The sequence below is a fragment of the Papio anubis genome, chromosome 2 (genome assembly GCF_008728515.1).
Source record: "Papio anubis isolate 15944 chromosome 2, Panubis1.0, whole genome shotgun sequence".
Classification (NCBI taxonomy): Eukaryota; Metazoa; Chordata; class Mammalia; order Primates; family Cercopithecidae; genus Papio; species Papio anubis.
Window position 1 is genome coordinate 35,596,152 of NC_044977.1, and position 15,624 is coordinate 35,611,775.

General features: G+C 38.5%; 1 long non-coding RNA gene across 7 annotated transcripts in view; it reads right to left on the reverse strand.

Annotated features, from left to right (window-relative positions):
- The window catches only part of LOC116273724, a 67,249-nt gene that overhangs the window by 4,716 nt on the left and 46,909 nt on the right, over positions 1-15,624 (reverse strand). For all 7 annotated transcript variants that reach the window (XR_004182055.1, XR_004182061.1, XR_004182057.1 and 4 more), the window contains 2 exons: positions 11,491-11,620; positions 10,506-10,560 (listed from right to left, as the gene is read on the reverse strand). This is a non-coding gene — a long non-coding RNA (uncharacterized LOC116273724). The remainder of the gene's footprint in view (positions 1-10,505; positions 10,561-11,490; positions 11,621-15,624) is intronic.

Below are 15,624 nucleotides of genomic sequence, written 5' to 3' on the forward strand. Positions count from 1 at the left end.
CTGTGCACTCAGTATTTTATCATCAAATTAGGAGATGTGATATTTTAATTAACAAGCAAAAGTCTTGCGTATTGACCCAGAAGTGTATTTTATCCATTGATTTTCATTCTAACATAATTGGATCTGTAATGCCACAGCCTCTTTGTCCATGAACATCCTACATGATACCTGGACAGTATAGCTAAAGACACACTTGGAGTGGTAGATAAAAGAGTAGAACAAACATGGGATTCTTAGCAACTGCCCAAAAACCCCTAATGCAGCAACCTGTGCTAAACTCCTGGCTCATATTCCAGAATGAGCCAGTCAGAGTGCCCTCTGACTGTAATACCTGGCTCCATTTTTCACATGTATCTCATCTACCAGATTTTCTGGTTTGAAAGAGGAATTTCAGAGTAATAAAAGCAGTGAATGGTGAAAGGCCTAATAATTATGGAGAAGACAGGATGGATGGTGGCAGAGAGCCAGCACAGGATGAGCCCTTGTGAGCACTTCTATCTTTCCTTGAGTAGCGGAAAGAGTTCAATCGCATTCATCAAAGATTAAAGTGCTTTGAGCTGCCCCTCCAGAGCACTTGGAAAGAGTCGTTGCCTTCTTCTCTCTCATCTAGAAACAGATTAAGTTTTTCCATCCATCTATTAATTTTCTACATCTGGTACAGTTTTTACAACTTTCCACCAGAGTTTCCTCTTCAAAAAGCATTGGTCATTCTGAGACAACCATTTCTCTTTCTCTGAAGAAGCTTTGGGAGGCTTTAGGGTGAGAAAGAGGAGAGGATAGAGTCCATGTGTGAAAAATGTGAAGATAAGTTTTGTTTTCATAATCCCTATTTCCTGTTCATATATCTGTAGAACTGTTCTGAAAATTAAATAGAATGAGTTGTGGGAGCAAACCTGAGTCATTCAACCCTGAGAGAAAGTGTGAGTCTGGATCAAGTTCAACTCAATTCAACAACTATTGATTGACTGCCCATGATGTGCTATCACAGGGTTATCAGGCTGAAAAGCAGAAAACCTACAGAGAGGAAACTGATAAAGCCTTTTTTGTCTGTTGTACTTGGTGTTAGCTGTTATACCTGAATCTTGACTAACAACTTAACTCATGAATTAGAGGAAGTTTTTGTGAGTTTTACTTTACAGTATGCATTCCCCCATCCCTTCTAATAGGATACTGCTTTTCCTCAAGAAACATCCCCTCACGTTCCATCCATGACATCCAGATAAAATGGATTCCATCTCCAGTAACAAAGGAAGGTGTGTACCCAGGCTAAGGTGATCAATGTAACATCCTCCTCTCGCTACAGTGAATGGTTCCAGGAAGAACACATAATGATACTAGAGTTGATCTAAGCTAATCCTGAGAATACATTCCAGAGTCACCACAAGAGAGACACGCAGTCTATGCTAGAGTTTCTGAAAGTATAGATTAAGGGCCTGAAGCTGCTGGCAACCATATTGACACCAAAAGGAAGAGTCTCCCTGAGAAAAGACTTACTGCAGAGACAAGCAAAGTCAAGTACCAAAAGACAAAATTGTAAAGACAGTTTTAGCCCCCAACTTTTCTTTTTGTATTTTTTTTTTTTGGAAGGCAGAAAGAGGCTTTTAAAAATTATTTATTTATTTATTTATTTATTTAATGTTACTTTAAGTTCCAGGATACATATGCAGAATGTGCAGGTTGGTTACATAGGTATGTGTGTGCCATGGTGTTTTGTTGCATCTATTGACCCATCCTCTAAGTTCCCTCCCCTCACCACCTCACCTCCAACAGGCCCTGGAGTGTGTTATTCCCCTTCCCGTGTCCATGTGTTCTCATTGTTCAACTCCCAATTATGAGTGAGAACATGCAGTATTTGGTTTTCTGTTCCTTTGTTAGTTTGTTGAGAATGATGGCTTCCAGCTTCATCCATGTCCCTGCAAAGGACATGATCTCATTCCTTTTTATGACTGTATAGCATTCCATGGTATCTATGTACCACATTTTCTTTATCCAGTCTATCACTGATGGGCATTTGGGTTGGTTCAATTACTTTGCTGTTATAAATAGTGTTGCAGTAGACATATGTATGCATGTGTCTTTATAATAGAATGATTTATATTCATTTGGGTATATAGCCAGTAATGGAATTGCTGGGTCAAATGGTATTTCTGGTTCTAGATCCTTGAGGAATTACCACACTGTCTTCCACAATGGTTGAACTAATTTACATTCCCACCAACAGTGTAAAAGCATTCATATTTCTACACAGCCTTGCCAGCATCTATTGTTTCTTGACTTTTTAATAATTGCCATTCTGACTGGCATGAGATGGTATCTCATTGTTATTTTGATTTGCATTTCTCTAATGATCAGTAATGTTGAGCTTTTTTTCATATGTTTGTTGGTCACATGTAAGTTTTCTTTTGAGAAGTGTCTGTTCATATCCTTCACCCACTTTTTGATGGGGTTGCTTTTTTCTTGTAAATTTGTTTAAGGTCCTTGTAAATTCTGGATATCAGACCTTTGTCAGATGGGTAGATTGCAAAAAGTTTCTCCCATTCTGTAGGTTGCCTGTTCACTCTGATGATAGTTTCTTTTGCTGTGCAGAAGCTCTTTAGTTTAATTAGCTCCCATTTCTCAATTTTGTCTATCATTGCAATTACTTTTGGCATTTTCTTCATGAAGTCTTTGCCCATGCCTGTGTCCTGAATGGTATTCTCTAGGTTTTCTTCTAGGGTTTTTATGGTTTTAGGTTTCACATTTAAGTTTTTATTCCACCTTGAGTTACTTTTGCATAAGATGTAAGGAAAGGGTCCAGTTTCAGTTTTCTGCATATTGCTAGTCAGTTTTCCCAGCACCATGTGTTAAATAGGAGATCCATTCCCCACTGCTTGTTTTTGTCAGGTTTGTCAAATATCAGATGGTTGTGGATGGTGCTGTTATTTTTGAGATCTCTGTTCTGTTCCATTGGTCTATATGTCTGTTTTGGTACCAGTAACATGCTGCTTTTGCTACTGTAGCCTTGTAGTGTAGTTTGAAGTCAGGTAGCATGATGCCTCCAGTTTTGTTCTTTTTGCTTAGGAGTGTCTTGGCTATCCAGGGTCTTCTTTGATTCCATATGAAATTTAAAGTAGTTATTTTCTAATTCCGTGAAGAATATCAATGGTAACTTGATGGAAATAGCATTGAATCTATAAATTACTTTGGGCAGTATGGCCATTTTCACGATATTGATTCTTCGTACCCATGAGGATGGAATGTTTTTCCATTTGTTTGTGTCCTCTCTTATTTCCTTGAGCAGTGATTTGTAATTCTCCTTGAAGAGGTCCTTCACATCCCTTGTTAGCTGTATTTCTAGGTATTTTATTCTCTTTATAGCAATTGTGAATGGGAGTTCATTCATGATTTGGCTCTCTGCTTGTCTATTGTTGGTGTAAAGGAATGCTTGTGATTTTTGCACATTGACTTTGTATCCTGAGACTTTGCTGAAGTTGCTTATCAGCTTAAGATGTTTTGGGGCTGAGATGATGGAATTTTCTAAATATAAAATCATGTCATCGGCAAACAGAGGCAATTTAATTTCCTCTTTTCCTATTTGAATACCCTTTATTTCTTTCTCAGGCCTGATTGCCTTGGACAGAACTTCCAATACTATGTTAAACAGGAGTGGTTAAAGGGCATTCTTGTCTTGTACTGGTTTACTAGGGGAATGTTTCTGCCTTTTGCCCATTCAATATGATACTGGCTATGGGTTTGTCATAAATAGCTCCTATTATTTTGAGATATGTTCCAGCAATACTTAGTTTATTGAGAGGGTTTGTTTTCTGTTTGTTTGTTTTTTGAAATGGAGTATCATTCTGTGGCCCAGGCTGGAGTACAGTGGCGCAATCTCAGCTCACTGCAGCCTCCACCTCCTGGGTTCAAGCAATTCTCCTGCCTCAGCTCCAGAGTAGCTGGGGTTACAGGCGTGCACCACCACACCTAGATAATTTTTGTATTTTTAGTAGAGACAGGGTTTCACTACATTTGCCAAGCTGGTGTCAAAATCCTGACCTCAAGTTATCCACCAGTTTCAGCCTCCCAAAGTGCTGTAATTACAGGTGTGAGCCACCACACCTGCCCAATTGAGAGTTTTTAACATGAAGCGATGTTGAATTTTATCAAAGGCCTTTTCTGCATCTATTGAGATAATCACGTGGTTTTTGTCTTTGGTTCTATTTATGTGATTGATTACATTTATTGATTTGCGTATGTTGAACCAGCCTTGTATCACAGGGATGAAGCCGACTCGATTGTGCTGGATAAGTTTTTTTGCTGTGCTGCTGGATTCGGTTTGCCAGTATTTTATTGAAGATTTTTGCATTGATGTTCATCAGGGATACTGGCCTGAAGATTTCTTTTTTTGTTATGTCTCTGCCCAGTTGTGGTATCAGGATAATGTCGGCTTCATAAAATAAGCTAGGGATGAGACCCTCCTCTTCATTTGTTTGGAACAGTTTCAGAGGAAGGAACTCCTCTTTGTACCTCTGTAGAATCTGGCTGTCCATCCATCTGGTCCTGGACTTTTTTTGGTTGGAATTTATCCATTTCTTCTAGATTTTCTAGTTTATTTGCATAGAGGTATTTACAGTATTCTCTGATGGTAGTTTGTATTTCATTGGGGTCAGTGGTGATATCCCATTTATCATTTCTGATTGCATCTATTTGAATCTTCTCTCTTTTCTTCTTTATTAGTCTAGCTAGTGGTATGTTTATTCTGTTAAGTTTTTCAAAAAACCAGCTCTTGGATTCACTGATTTTTTGGAGGGGTTTTTGTGTCTCTACCTCCTTCAGTTCTGCTCTGATCTTAGTTATATCTTGTCTTCTGCTAGTTTTTGGATTAGTTTGCTCTTGCCTGTCTAGCTCTTTTAATTGTGATGTTAGGTTGTCAATTTGAGATCTTTCTAGCTTTCTGGTGTGGGCATTTAGTGCTGTAAATTTCCCTTTTAACATTGCTTTAGCTGTGTCCCAGAAATTCTGGTACATTGTGTATTTGTTCTCATTGGTTTCAAAGAACTTCTTGATTTCTGCCTTAATTTCATTATTTACCTCGGAGTCATTCAGGAGCAGGTTGTTCAAGTTTCATGTAATTGTGTGGTTTTGAGTGAGTTTCTTAATCCTGAGTACTAATTTGATTGCACTGTAGTCTAAGAGACTGTTTGTTATGATTTCAGTTTTTTTGCATTTGCTGAGGAGTGTTTTACTTCCAATTATGTGGTCAATTTTAGAATAAATGCCAGATGGCACTGAGAAGAATGTATATTCTGTTGATTTAGGGTGGAGAGTTCTGTAGATGTTTATCAGGTCCATTTGATCCAGAGCTGAGTTCAAGTTCTGAATGTCCTTGTTAATTTTCTGTCTCATTGATTTGTCTAATATTGACAGTGAGGTGTTAAAGTCTTCCACTATATTATTGTGTGAGAGTTTAAGTCTCCTTGTAGGTCTCTAAGAACTTGTCTTATGAATCTGGGTGCTCCTGTATTGGGTGCATATATATTTAGAATAGTTAATTCTTTTTGTTGCATTGATGCCTTTACCATTATGTAATGCCCTTCTTTGTCTTTATGATCTCTGTTGGTTTAAAGTCTGTTTTGTCAGAGACTAGGATTGCAACTCCTGCTTTTTTTTTTCTTTGCATTTGCTTGGTAAATATTTTATTTTGAGCCTATGTGTGTCTTTGCAGGTTATATGGGTCTCCTGAATACAGCCCACTGATGGGTCTTGACTCTGTCCAATTAGCCAGACTGCATCTTTTAATTGAGACATTTAGTCCATATACATTTAAGGTCAGTATTGTTATGTGTGAATTTGATCCTGTCATCATGATGGTAGCTGGTTATTTTGCACACTAGTTGATGCAGTTTCTTCATAGTGTCATTGGTCTTTACATTTTGGTGTATTTTTGCAGTGGCTGGTACTGTTGTTTTTGTTTGGTTTTGTTTATTCGGTTTTGTTTTTTTGTTTTTTTGTTTTCTATATTTAGTGCTTCCTTCAGGAGCTCTTACAAGGCAGGTCTGGTGGTAACAAAATCCCTCAGCATTTGCTTGTCTGGAAATAATTTTATTTCTCCTTTGCTAATGAAGCTTAGTTTAGCTGGATATGAAACCCTGGGTTGAAAATTATTTTCTTTAAGAATGCTGAATATTGGCCCCCAATCTCTTCTGGCATGTAGATTTTCTGCTGAGAGGTCCTCTGTTAGTCTGATGGGCTTCCCTTTGTAGGTGACCAGGCCTTTCTCTCCGGCTGCCCTTAACATTTTTTTCCTTCATTTGGACCTTGGAGAATCTGAAAATTATGTGTCTTGGGGTCAATCTTCTTGTGGAGTATCTTAGTGGTGGTCTCTGTATTTCCTGAATTTGCACGTTGGCCTGTCTTGATAGGTTGGAGAAGTTCTCCTGGATAATATCCTGAAGTGTGGTTTTCAGCTTGTTTCTATTCTCCCCACCTCCTTCAGTTACTCCAGTCAATCACAGATTCAGTCTTTTTATGAAGTCCCATATTTCTTTGAGGATTTGTTCGTTCCTTTTCATTCCTTTGTCTCTAATCTTGTCTGCGTGCCTTATTTCAGAAAGGTGGTCTTCAAACTCTGACATCCTTTCTCCTGCTTGGTCTATTTGGCTGTTGATAGTTGTGTGCGCTTCACAAAGTTTTTGTACTGTGTTTTTCAGCACCATCAGTTTATTCATGTTCCTCTCTAAGCTGGTTATTCTAGTTAGCAGCTTCTCTAACCTTTTATCAAGGTTCTTAGCTTCTTTGCTGAACATGCTCCTTTAGCTCAGCAGTTTTTTATTGCCCATCTTCCGAAGACTACTTCTGTCAGTTTGTCCATCTCATCCTCCGTCCAGTTCTGCGCCCTTGCTGGCGAGGCGTTGGGATCATTTGGAGGAGAAGAGGCATTCTGGCCTTTTGGGTTTTCCGCATTTTTTCGTTGATTCTTTCTCATCTTTGTGAGTTTGTCTAATTTCGATCTTTGAGCCTGCTGACCCTTAGACGGAGTTTTTGGGAGCATTTTTTTTGTTGTTGATGCTGTTGCTGTTGTTGCTTTCTGTTTCTTTGTTTGTTTTCCTTTCAATGGTCAGGTCCCTCTTCTGTAGGGCTGCTGAGGTTTGCCGAGGGTTCACTTCAGGCCTTATTCATCTGTTTTGCTCCTGAGCCTGGAGATGTCAGTAAAGGAGGCTGGAGAACGGCAAAGATGGGTAGTGTGGTCCTTTTTCTCGGACCTGTGACCTCGAGGGGCACCAACCTGATGCCAGTATAATCGCTCCTGTATAGCGTGTCTGACAACCCCTGTGGGAGAGGAGAGTCTCACCGAGTTGGGTGGCATGGGGAATGGGACCTTTTTAAGGAAGTACTTTGTCCCTTGATGGAGGGGGTGTGCTTCACTGGGGGGAAACCCACTCATCTGGTCTGCCCTGATTCCTCAGAACTGCCAAGAGGAAAGGCTAAGTCTGCTGGTCTGCAGAGACTATGGCCACTCCTCCCCCTAGAGGCTCTGGCCCAGGGAGATCTGCATCCTGTCCCTGAGCCTCTGGCTGGAGTTGCTGGAGTTCCTGCAGGGAAGCCCCACCCAGGGAGGAAGGATGTGTCAGGGTCAGGCCTGAAGAGGCGCTCTGCCCCTCTGCAGCAGTCTGCCACAGCCAGCGTGTTGAGCTGTGGAGGACACCTCTTGGGGACCAAGTAGTCCAGCCTCCCTGGCTCCAGCAGGGGAAAAGCGCAGCCTGGAACCATAGAGATGGATACCGCCCCTCCCCACCAATCCCCCTGCGTGTTAGGCAGTTATGAGTTCCAGTGCTGGCTGCTGCCCCTCCCACAAGGAGCTCAAAGAGTTTATACAGCAGGCAGCTGCAGCTGTGGTACTGGTCGCCCCCCGCCCTGGGGGCTCCGCAGAGTTAGGCAGATTCTAGCTGAGAGGCTGTTGAGAATCTGCACGGCTCTGGGGTTGGGACCCCAGGCCCCGGTGGCATGGGTTCGCGAGTGGGATCTTTCGCTCTGTGGGTTGCACCGCTCCCTGGAAAAAGCACGGTTTCCCCTGCTGGGTAGCACGCCTACCTTGGCTGGGGGGTGGGGACTCCTCTACCCCGTGTGGCTCTCAGGAGGGCCGCCACATCACATTGCTCTTCCTTTCTCTCCATGGATCACGTCACCCGCCTAGTCGGTTCTGACGAGAGAACCTGGATACCTTGTTGCAGGTGAAGGATTCAGATGCTAATTATGGTTCTTTTCGATTCCCACTGACCACTGCTGTTTCTAGTTGGCCATCTTGGCCCCACCCCTCCAGATCCAGCTTTTCCTGAAGTCATTTCCCTTGGAATTCCCAGTTGAGCCAGTAAGTTCCCCATTCTGAAACTGAATTTATTGTCTCTTGCAACTCAAAGATTCCTGGAAAACTTATCCTATTTGGTGAATTATCCCAAAGGATACTAACTTTCCTTTTTAACCTTAACTGACAGAAATTGTAATAATTAAGAAATCACATTTATGACTTTTATATGTGATTTTATGAGCATATAATTTATCTCAATAAGCTTTACTATTGGGAAGAAACCCACAAGTAGATAATGTGTGGATTCATTTGTTAATTTAGAGTGAAAGGAACACTATATGTAAAACTGTTGATAAGAGTTCATGGAGAATAAGAATGAACATTAAGGTGTGTTTATTAATTAGCACATTTGCCAATGGTTTTTTTCAACCCCTTTTACCTGACATCTCCTTAGAATACAAACACATGTGAGTACTCACCTCCCCCCAGGTGTATGCAGTAAGGGATTAATCAGATTCCAAAGGAGATCAGTAATTCTACTCATCTGGTCTAAAAGATCCTGGGACACTATCAATCTCCTTTTGTAGTAGCATAAAGCCCACCATCTCAATAAATCTACTGTTCATTACAGAGTGTTTTCTATGTGCCAGCCACTATGCTGAGAGCTTGATATGCCAAACATTTCATTGAAACCTCACAAGACCCTATTATGAATCTTATTTATTACAGGTTAGGCAACTGAGCTTCCTGCAAATTAAGCATTTCGCCAAGGTCAGCTAGAAATAGAGACCTGGATTTTTAATCATGCCCGTATGACTTCAAAATCCGTGACCTTAGCCACTATATTATTTTTCAGTTCATCATTTTCTCACAATCCCATCCCTTGTCCACCATCATGATTACCAATTGAGCTCAACAGACTTTGGAGCCAACTAACTCAATTCAATTTCCTGAGGTTCTGGCCCTGTTCTTCCCCACACTGCCCTCTTTCCTCACCTCAGTGCCAGGATTCCCCAACTTCCCAGGTCTCCAGGATTCATCTCAGGAAGCAACTACCCAGGGAGATTAAACCTCAGTGCGGGAAAAGGAAAAGAGAGCATACAAGGAATCCTCAAGTTCTTTTTAAATGATATGTCCTAAAACACATTCTTTAAACCATCTTCCTCTTTAAACCAACTTCTCCTCCAAAATAGGTAGCGAATCTCAAGTTACTGGGACAGCTTCCTCAAATGTGGTATCCAATGAATTGCTAACTTCTTCAGATTCCTCCTGCAAGATTATTCCTTTCTAATTCTACTTACAATATTTATTGTATTACCTTCTCTCCTTATTGTAAGTTCTTCCTACCCTGTTTCTCTGTATCTGATTTCTCACTCTCTGATTCCCCTTGGAGAGTAAGCTCAAAGCTCCTTTTTATCCCATTACTTACCAGCTCAGAAATTTTATCTGCTCCTATTATTTGCTGAGTAGGCTCAAAAATTTTAACATAGCTTATAAGGACTTGCATAAACTGGTCTCTGCCTACATTTCCCTCCCTTTATCCTTCCACTTTCTACATGTGCTATTCTAAAGTATCCTGGTTGCTGGTCCCTGAACTCAGCTTGCTTTCTCAACTTCATGATCCTGTTCACATTGCTTCCTCAGCGTGAGATGTATTTTCACTTGTCTTTGCCCACAGTGATCCTATTTTATTCTTAGAGACCCAGATCACGTTCCATTTGTTCTGAAACCCCAAGGAGAAATTGCTCCTCTTCTTCTGAACACCTGAGGAGCTTACTGACATCACTGTATCCTTGATATTTATCCTATATTGCCTTGTACTGCAGCTGTGGGGTGGGTGTTTAATTCCTTTCACCAGGTATTAAATTTTAAAGAGCAGGACTTATAACTTACATATCTTTATGCCCCACACAACACCTGGCCTAGTGCATTGGGTTTAAGTGATACTGACAGATGTACTAACTGAGTAAATGAAATATATAAATAGGTAAAAATGCTATGGTAGTAAGCATCTAAGATGGCCCCAAGGATTCTAGCCTCCTGATATTCATGTTTTTATATAGTCTCCTTCCACACTGAATAACCAATAAAATATTGCAAAAATGATAGAATGTGACTTCCAAGGTGAAGTCATTAAAGATACTGTGGCACTCCAATCTTATGGAGTGGTTCACATGGTGGGAAACTGAGGCCTCCCACCAACAGCCAGCACCAACTTGGTTACCTGAAGGAGCCATCGTAGAAGTGAATCCTTCAGTCTCAGGCAAATCTTCAGATGGCTGCAACAACAGGTGACATCTTTATTACAGTCTTTTGAGAGACCCTAAGCCAGAATCACTCAGCTACAAGTTGCCAGAGATAATGTATGTCTGTTATTATTTTAAGAATCTAAATTTTAGGGTAATTTGTTACACAGCAGTCAACAACTAATACAGAAGCCCATTGTAATAGCTATAACCACAAGCATTAAAAAGTCCAGAAAACTACCATTGGGTTTCAGGGAAAAAAATATAAACAAAAATGAGACGTTATAAAGAAATAAAACACTTCAAAAAATTGAATGCCTGAGTTGTGCATTTAAGGTATTCCTGTTGCTAGAAGACTACGAAAGATTGTTTTCAGTCTTCAGGTCTCTGCATGTTTCTGATGTGTGAGTCAGAATCTCTAGGTATGTTTGTAATTTTAATGATCAAGCATACAATAAGTATTAATAATTATCATTTCCTTAGCATTCCTATGTGCTAGAAACTGTTCTAAGACCTTTCCAACAACCCTACAACACTGGTACTCCTATTACTCCCATTTTACAGAAAAGGTTACTGAGGCCTACAGCAATTAATTAACTTGCTCAAGGTTTCAGAGGTGGTAGTTGGTGGACTGATTTTGCATGCACACAGCCTGGATTTACAGCCCACACTCTGAATCACTATGCTACATGAAACATCAGGCTTCCTTTAAGAATTGGCATTATAGCCAACATTTCAAAGAAATCATTTAAAGTATCAAAAAATAAAATCATTGTAATAGCTATTTAAAATCAGTGAATATAACTAATTCATAGATTGGCCCCAGCAACACTTACTTGGTCAAAAGATGTTTTTACCTTACTTCTTTTGATGGTTAAAACCGTGAAGTAACACTGAAAGCTGAGAAGCTGTCTTATTCTGTACACTGTCAAGAGACACTCTTAAAATCTTGAGTATATTTACCTCCAGCCTAGTGGGATTTGAAGCATCTTTTTGACTCAAGTTGGGTGCATCAAACAGTGATGCTTGAATCCAGACTGCAATTGTTGGTTTTCCAAGTATGATAAAATCCATTTTACTTTTTTGTTGAAGTCTAGAAGGAACATGGCAAATAAAAAGAAAAGTATAAATTAAGAGATATTTTCATTCAGACTGTTTTCAAGAGATGCTGTTCAAAATCTTGAGGAAGACATGAAAATATATAAGACCCTGTCCCCAAGAGAGTATACTTCCCTCCCCTTCCCTCCATCCCTACTCTCCTAAGCTAACCAGTTTATGTCTCTTTCCATATTTTCCCTATGTCCACACAAATATTTGCAAACAGAAGTACTATATATATATACACACACATATATATATACACACACACACACACAGAGTGTTTTGTGGTGACTGTCATTATTTGTTTTATAAAAATGAGATCTCAAACACTATATATTACCTTTCAACTGAATATTTATCCTTACTAATATATTTTATAGATATTCCATTAGATCAATAGATAAAAGAGTTAACTCAGTCCTGATAAAAACTGCGGAATGGTACACAACTATATGTTAGTTTATTCTACCATTATTCTATTAATGATCATTCAACTTCTCTGTAGAAACTTTTGCCACTACAAAAAGCACCAGAGTTAAACATACATATGACCTACATTCTACTTTTCTTTCTGCAGGATGAATCTTGCTAATAGAGTCATTGGGTCATGGATATGTGTTTTTAAATTGTAATAGAAATTTATAGATTATTTTTTATAGCAAGATTATAATACTCCACATTGTCAAACACCAAAGCAATCCATGAGGATGTCAGCTTCCCTACATCCTTGCTAGGACTAGATCTTCAATTCTGTAGTTTTTGCTACTCTGATGAATAAAACATTATATCTTCTTGTTTTAATTTTATTTTCCTATTAATATGGCAAAGCATTTTTGTGCATGTTTACAGACCACTTAGATTTTTATCTCCTCATAATTACTTAATAATATCATTGCTCCATTTTTCTTTCTTTTAGGCCTTTTTCTATCAATATATACAATGAAATTAAATTAGCTTTCTGTCTGTCATTTGGGCTGCAAATAATTATGTCCAGTTAATCTTTTGGTTTTTATTTAGCTTATGTTGTCTATCTAATACCAGCCAAACACTTTTATTTTTATGAGTCAAATGTATCCATTTTTTTCACTTATGGTTTCTGAGTTTGATTTCTGAGAGAAGGTCCTGCAAACTCAAGATTATACAATAGTTTTCTAAATATTTCATCATTTTGCTTGGGTCACATTCCTTCTTTTTTCAGTATGATGGAGAGAAATATTGTTCTACTATATTTTGGAATCCAGCATTGGGGATGAGAAGTTTCATGCTAGTTTTATTTTTCTTTACAAATAAACTAGAAGTGCGTTTGTTTGTTTGTTTGTTTGTGTGGAGGCGATTGCTTTTTAACTACACTGCCTGAAAATGTGAAAATTTTTCTATTTATTTTTGTAATTCAATAATTCCACCAATGTATATCTAGGTTTATATATATTTTCATTAATCCTACCTGGCCTTCAATGCCTTTTAAATTTATAGACTTTATTTTTAAAATGTATTAATTTTAAAATTTTCAATTCTCCTTCATGAGTTTGTTCTCCTTCTCCTTCCCATTGGTTACATGTTGACCTTCTGGTTGTTCGCTCCACGTTTCTGAGCTTTGCATTCATGATTTCTCTCTGTTTTCACTCTGTTGAGAGAGATGTCCTTCATTGGCTCTTCCAAGTCACAAATTCGCTTTTAATAAGTAACTATTTTCTTTTTTTGTCAACAATTTTTTAAATATTTTAATTTCATAAAGCATTATTTGTAACCTTGTCACATCTCTTTGAGTTTTATTATCTTTGTTTTCAAAAGCATCTGTGAACTCTTTCATCCACTTTAGTGGAAGTCATCTGTCACAGAGCTTACCTAGGAATCTTTCTGTGAGTGACTTCTAGTGAAGATTATTTTTGTTTTTGTTTTTTCTTGCTTAACGGTTTCATGCCTCTTTAGCAGCCACACAGATCTAGCTATCCATGTGTCTTAACCAGGGACAGACCACCAAGTGGGAGCTTGATTTAGATTCGGAGGCAAACAAACACCACTCATTACAGTATCATTTAAAAGATAACCTCTTCTGGCTTGTTTTCTTTCCAAAAAGAAGTATATTACAAATAATTTTAAGGTTTAAAGGCAATTTATCATTATTTCAATGTGGTTTGGGGACTCATGAGTTCTAAAATGATATAAATGTTGATAAGAGAGTTACATTTAGTATCTACCTATTACTCAGTAGAAGGTAGTAAGACTAGTTGAGTCACTATGGCTCATGTACACAATGAATTAATGTCACTAGCTCAGGATATTGCTCAAACTGACCCTTTTCACTTATAAAATACTTCTAACCAAATGAGAAAAAAGTTAAAAGCAACCTGATGACATTTTTAAAAAAGGAAAAGGAATTATCAACTTTTATCTTCACTGTGTGTTTTTAGAGAAGAATTTTATTTGTTTTTTAAAGTGCCCTCTAACCCTGTCTCTACTAAAAATACAAAAAATTAGCCAGGCATGGTGACGTGCGCCTCTAGTCCCAGCTACTTGGGAGGCTGAGGCAGGGGAATTGCTTGAACCCGGGAGGTGGAGGTTGCAGTGAGCTGAGATCACGCCACTACACTCCAGCCTGGGTGACAGAGCAAGACTCCATCTCAAACAATAAATAAATAAATAAATAAATAAATAAATAAGTGCCCTCTAATAGCTAATGATAGATTGGTATTCAAAAGAAAAGGAAACAATGAAGAAAAATATCTCAACCTGGAAAAATTTGCCAGTCCCTGCCATAGAGGAAATCGTAGCCTGGCATTGGTCTGTGTCATCATTCCAGTTCCAAATTGGAGCACTAGACTGTATTGTGCCTTATCTCCCAGTATGCTAAGAAACCAATTATAGTAAATAATATTGCCTTAAGGGATTTTTCAGAGCCCCTGAAAAAAGATCAGTGCAATAACCTAGGACCTTAAAGGTCAATATTTAGTTGTAGGAAATATACAATGTTCAAAAACATAGTTTTATTTAATATTACTTTTTCAAAACATATTAAACAATTAACATTTTACAACATTTTTTTGTGATCCTTTGGTGACCAGCAGTTGAAGAATACAGCAGGATAAGCAATAAAATAAAAATACCAAATATTTACTAAAATAATATTTCAAGAAAAACATAATGCTCTTATATCAATCCAAATAGACTTATTTAACCGACAACCTTTAATGTAACTATCAATCAGATGTGTTGGATATTCAGTTCTTCCATTTCCCACACACTGCAAAAAGCTACACGTTTCTCTGACTCACATAAATAATAAATGGTCCTTTGTACAGAGATGAACCTTTATTGTTCGATCCCTCAATCAAAATGGAAAACCATATCCCCAGGCAAGAGGCGCGTTTCAGGAGATATGGGATTTAAAACAAAATTAATGTTGCAAAATAAGAAAGACAAGATTGAAATATATATCAGGACAATAATATCTAAATAACTTTAGCAAGGGATCCTGTAAAAAAAAAAAAAAAAAAAAACAAGAAACAAAAACAAAAGCTATTTAAAGCATATGTGCAGAATTTCCTCAAAGAAAGGGGAAAAGCTTGATCTAGACAGGGCACTAACCCTAAAGGTGAAAGCTCTGGACTCTGTTTCACATTATGCCACTGAAATTGCTGTGAAGATCTGAGCCACACACTGTGTCTGTTGTTGGGTCCTAAATATTTGTCCTTCAAGCCTTCTCAATATTCATCCATAGAATCTATGTCATAATGAGCCCAGAAGCATAAACACTTCAATAGGAGAGTTACCAATAGAGGATATCCAACAGATAGAGCCTATTTCTTAAATTTTCATTATGCCAAGAACAACAGGAGGTTTCTGGAAAGCATGAGGTAACTATTGGCCTATTTAAGAAGCTCTCGGTTGATGGAAACATGGATAGTCCTTCTTGGCTTGTCTTCTTTGTTGCCTGCTTTCCTCTGCAGCTTAAATAGGAAATGGGCTGAAAAAATTGGTAAATCAGAGGACACGCAT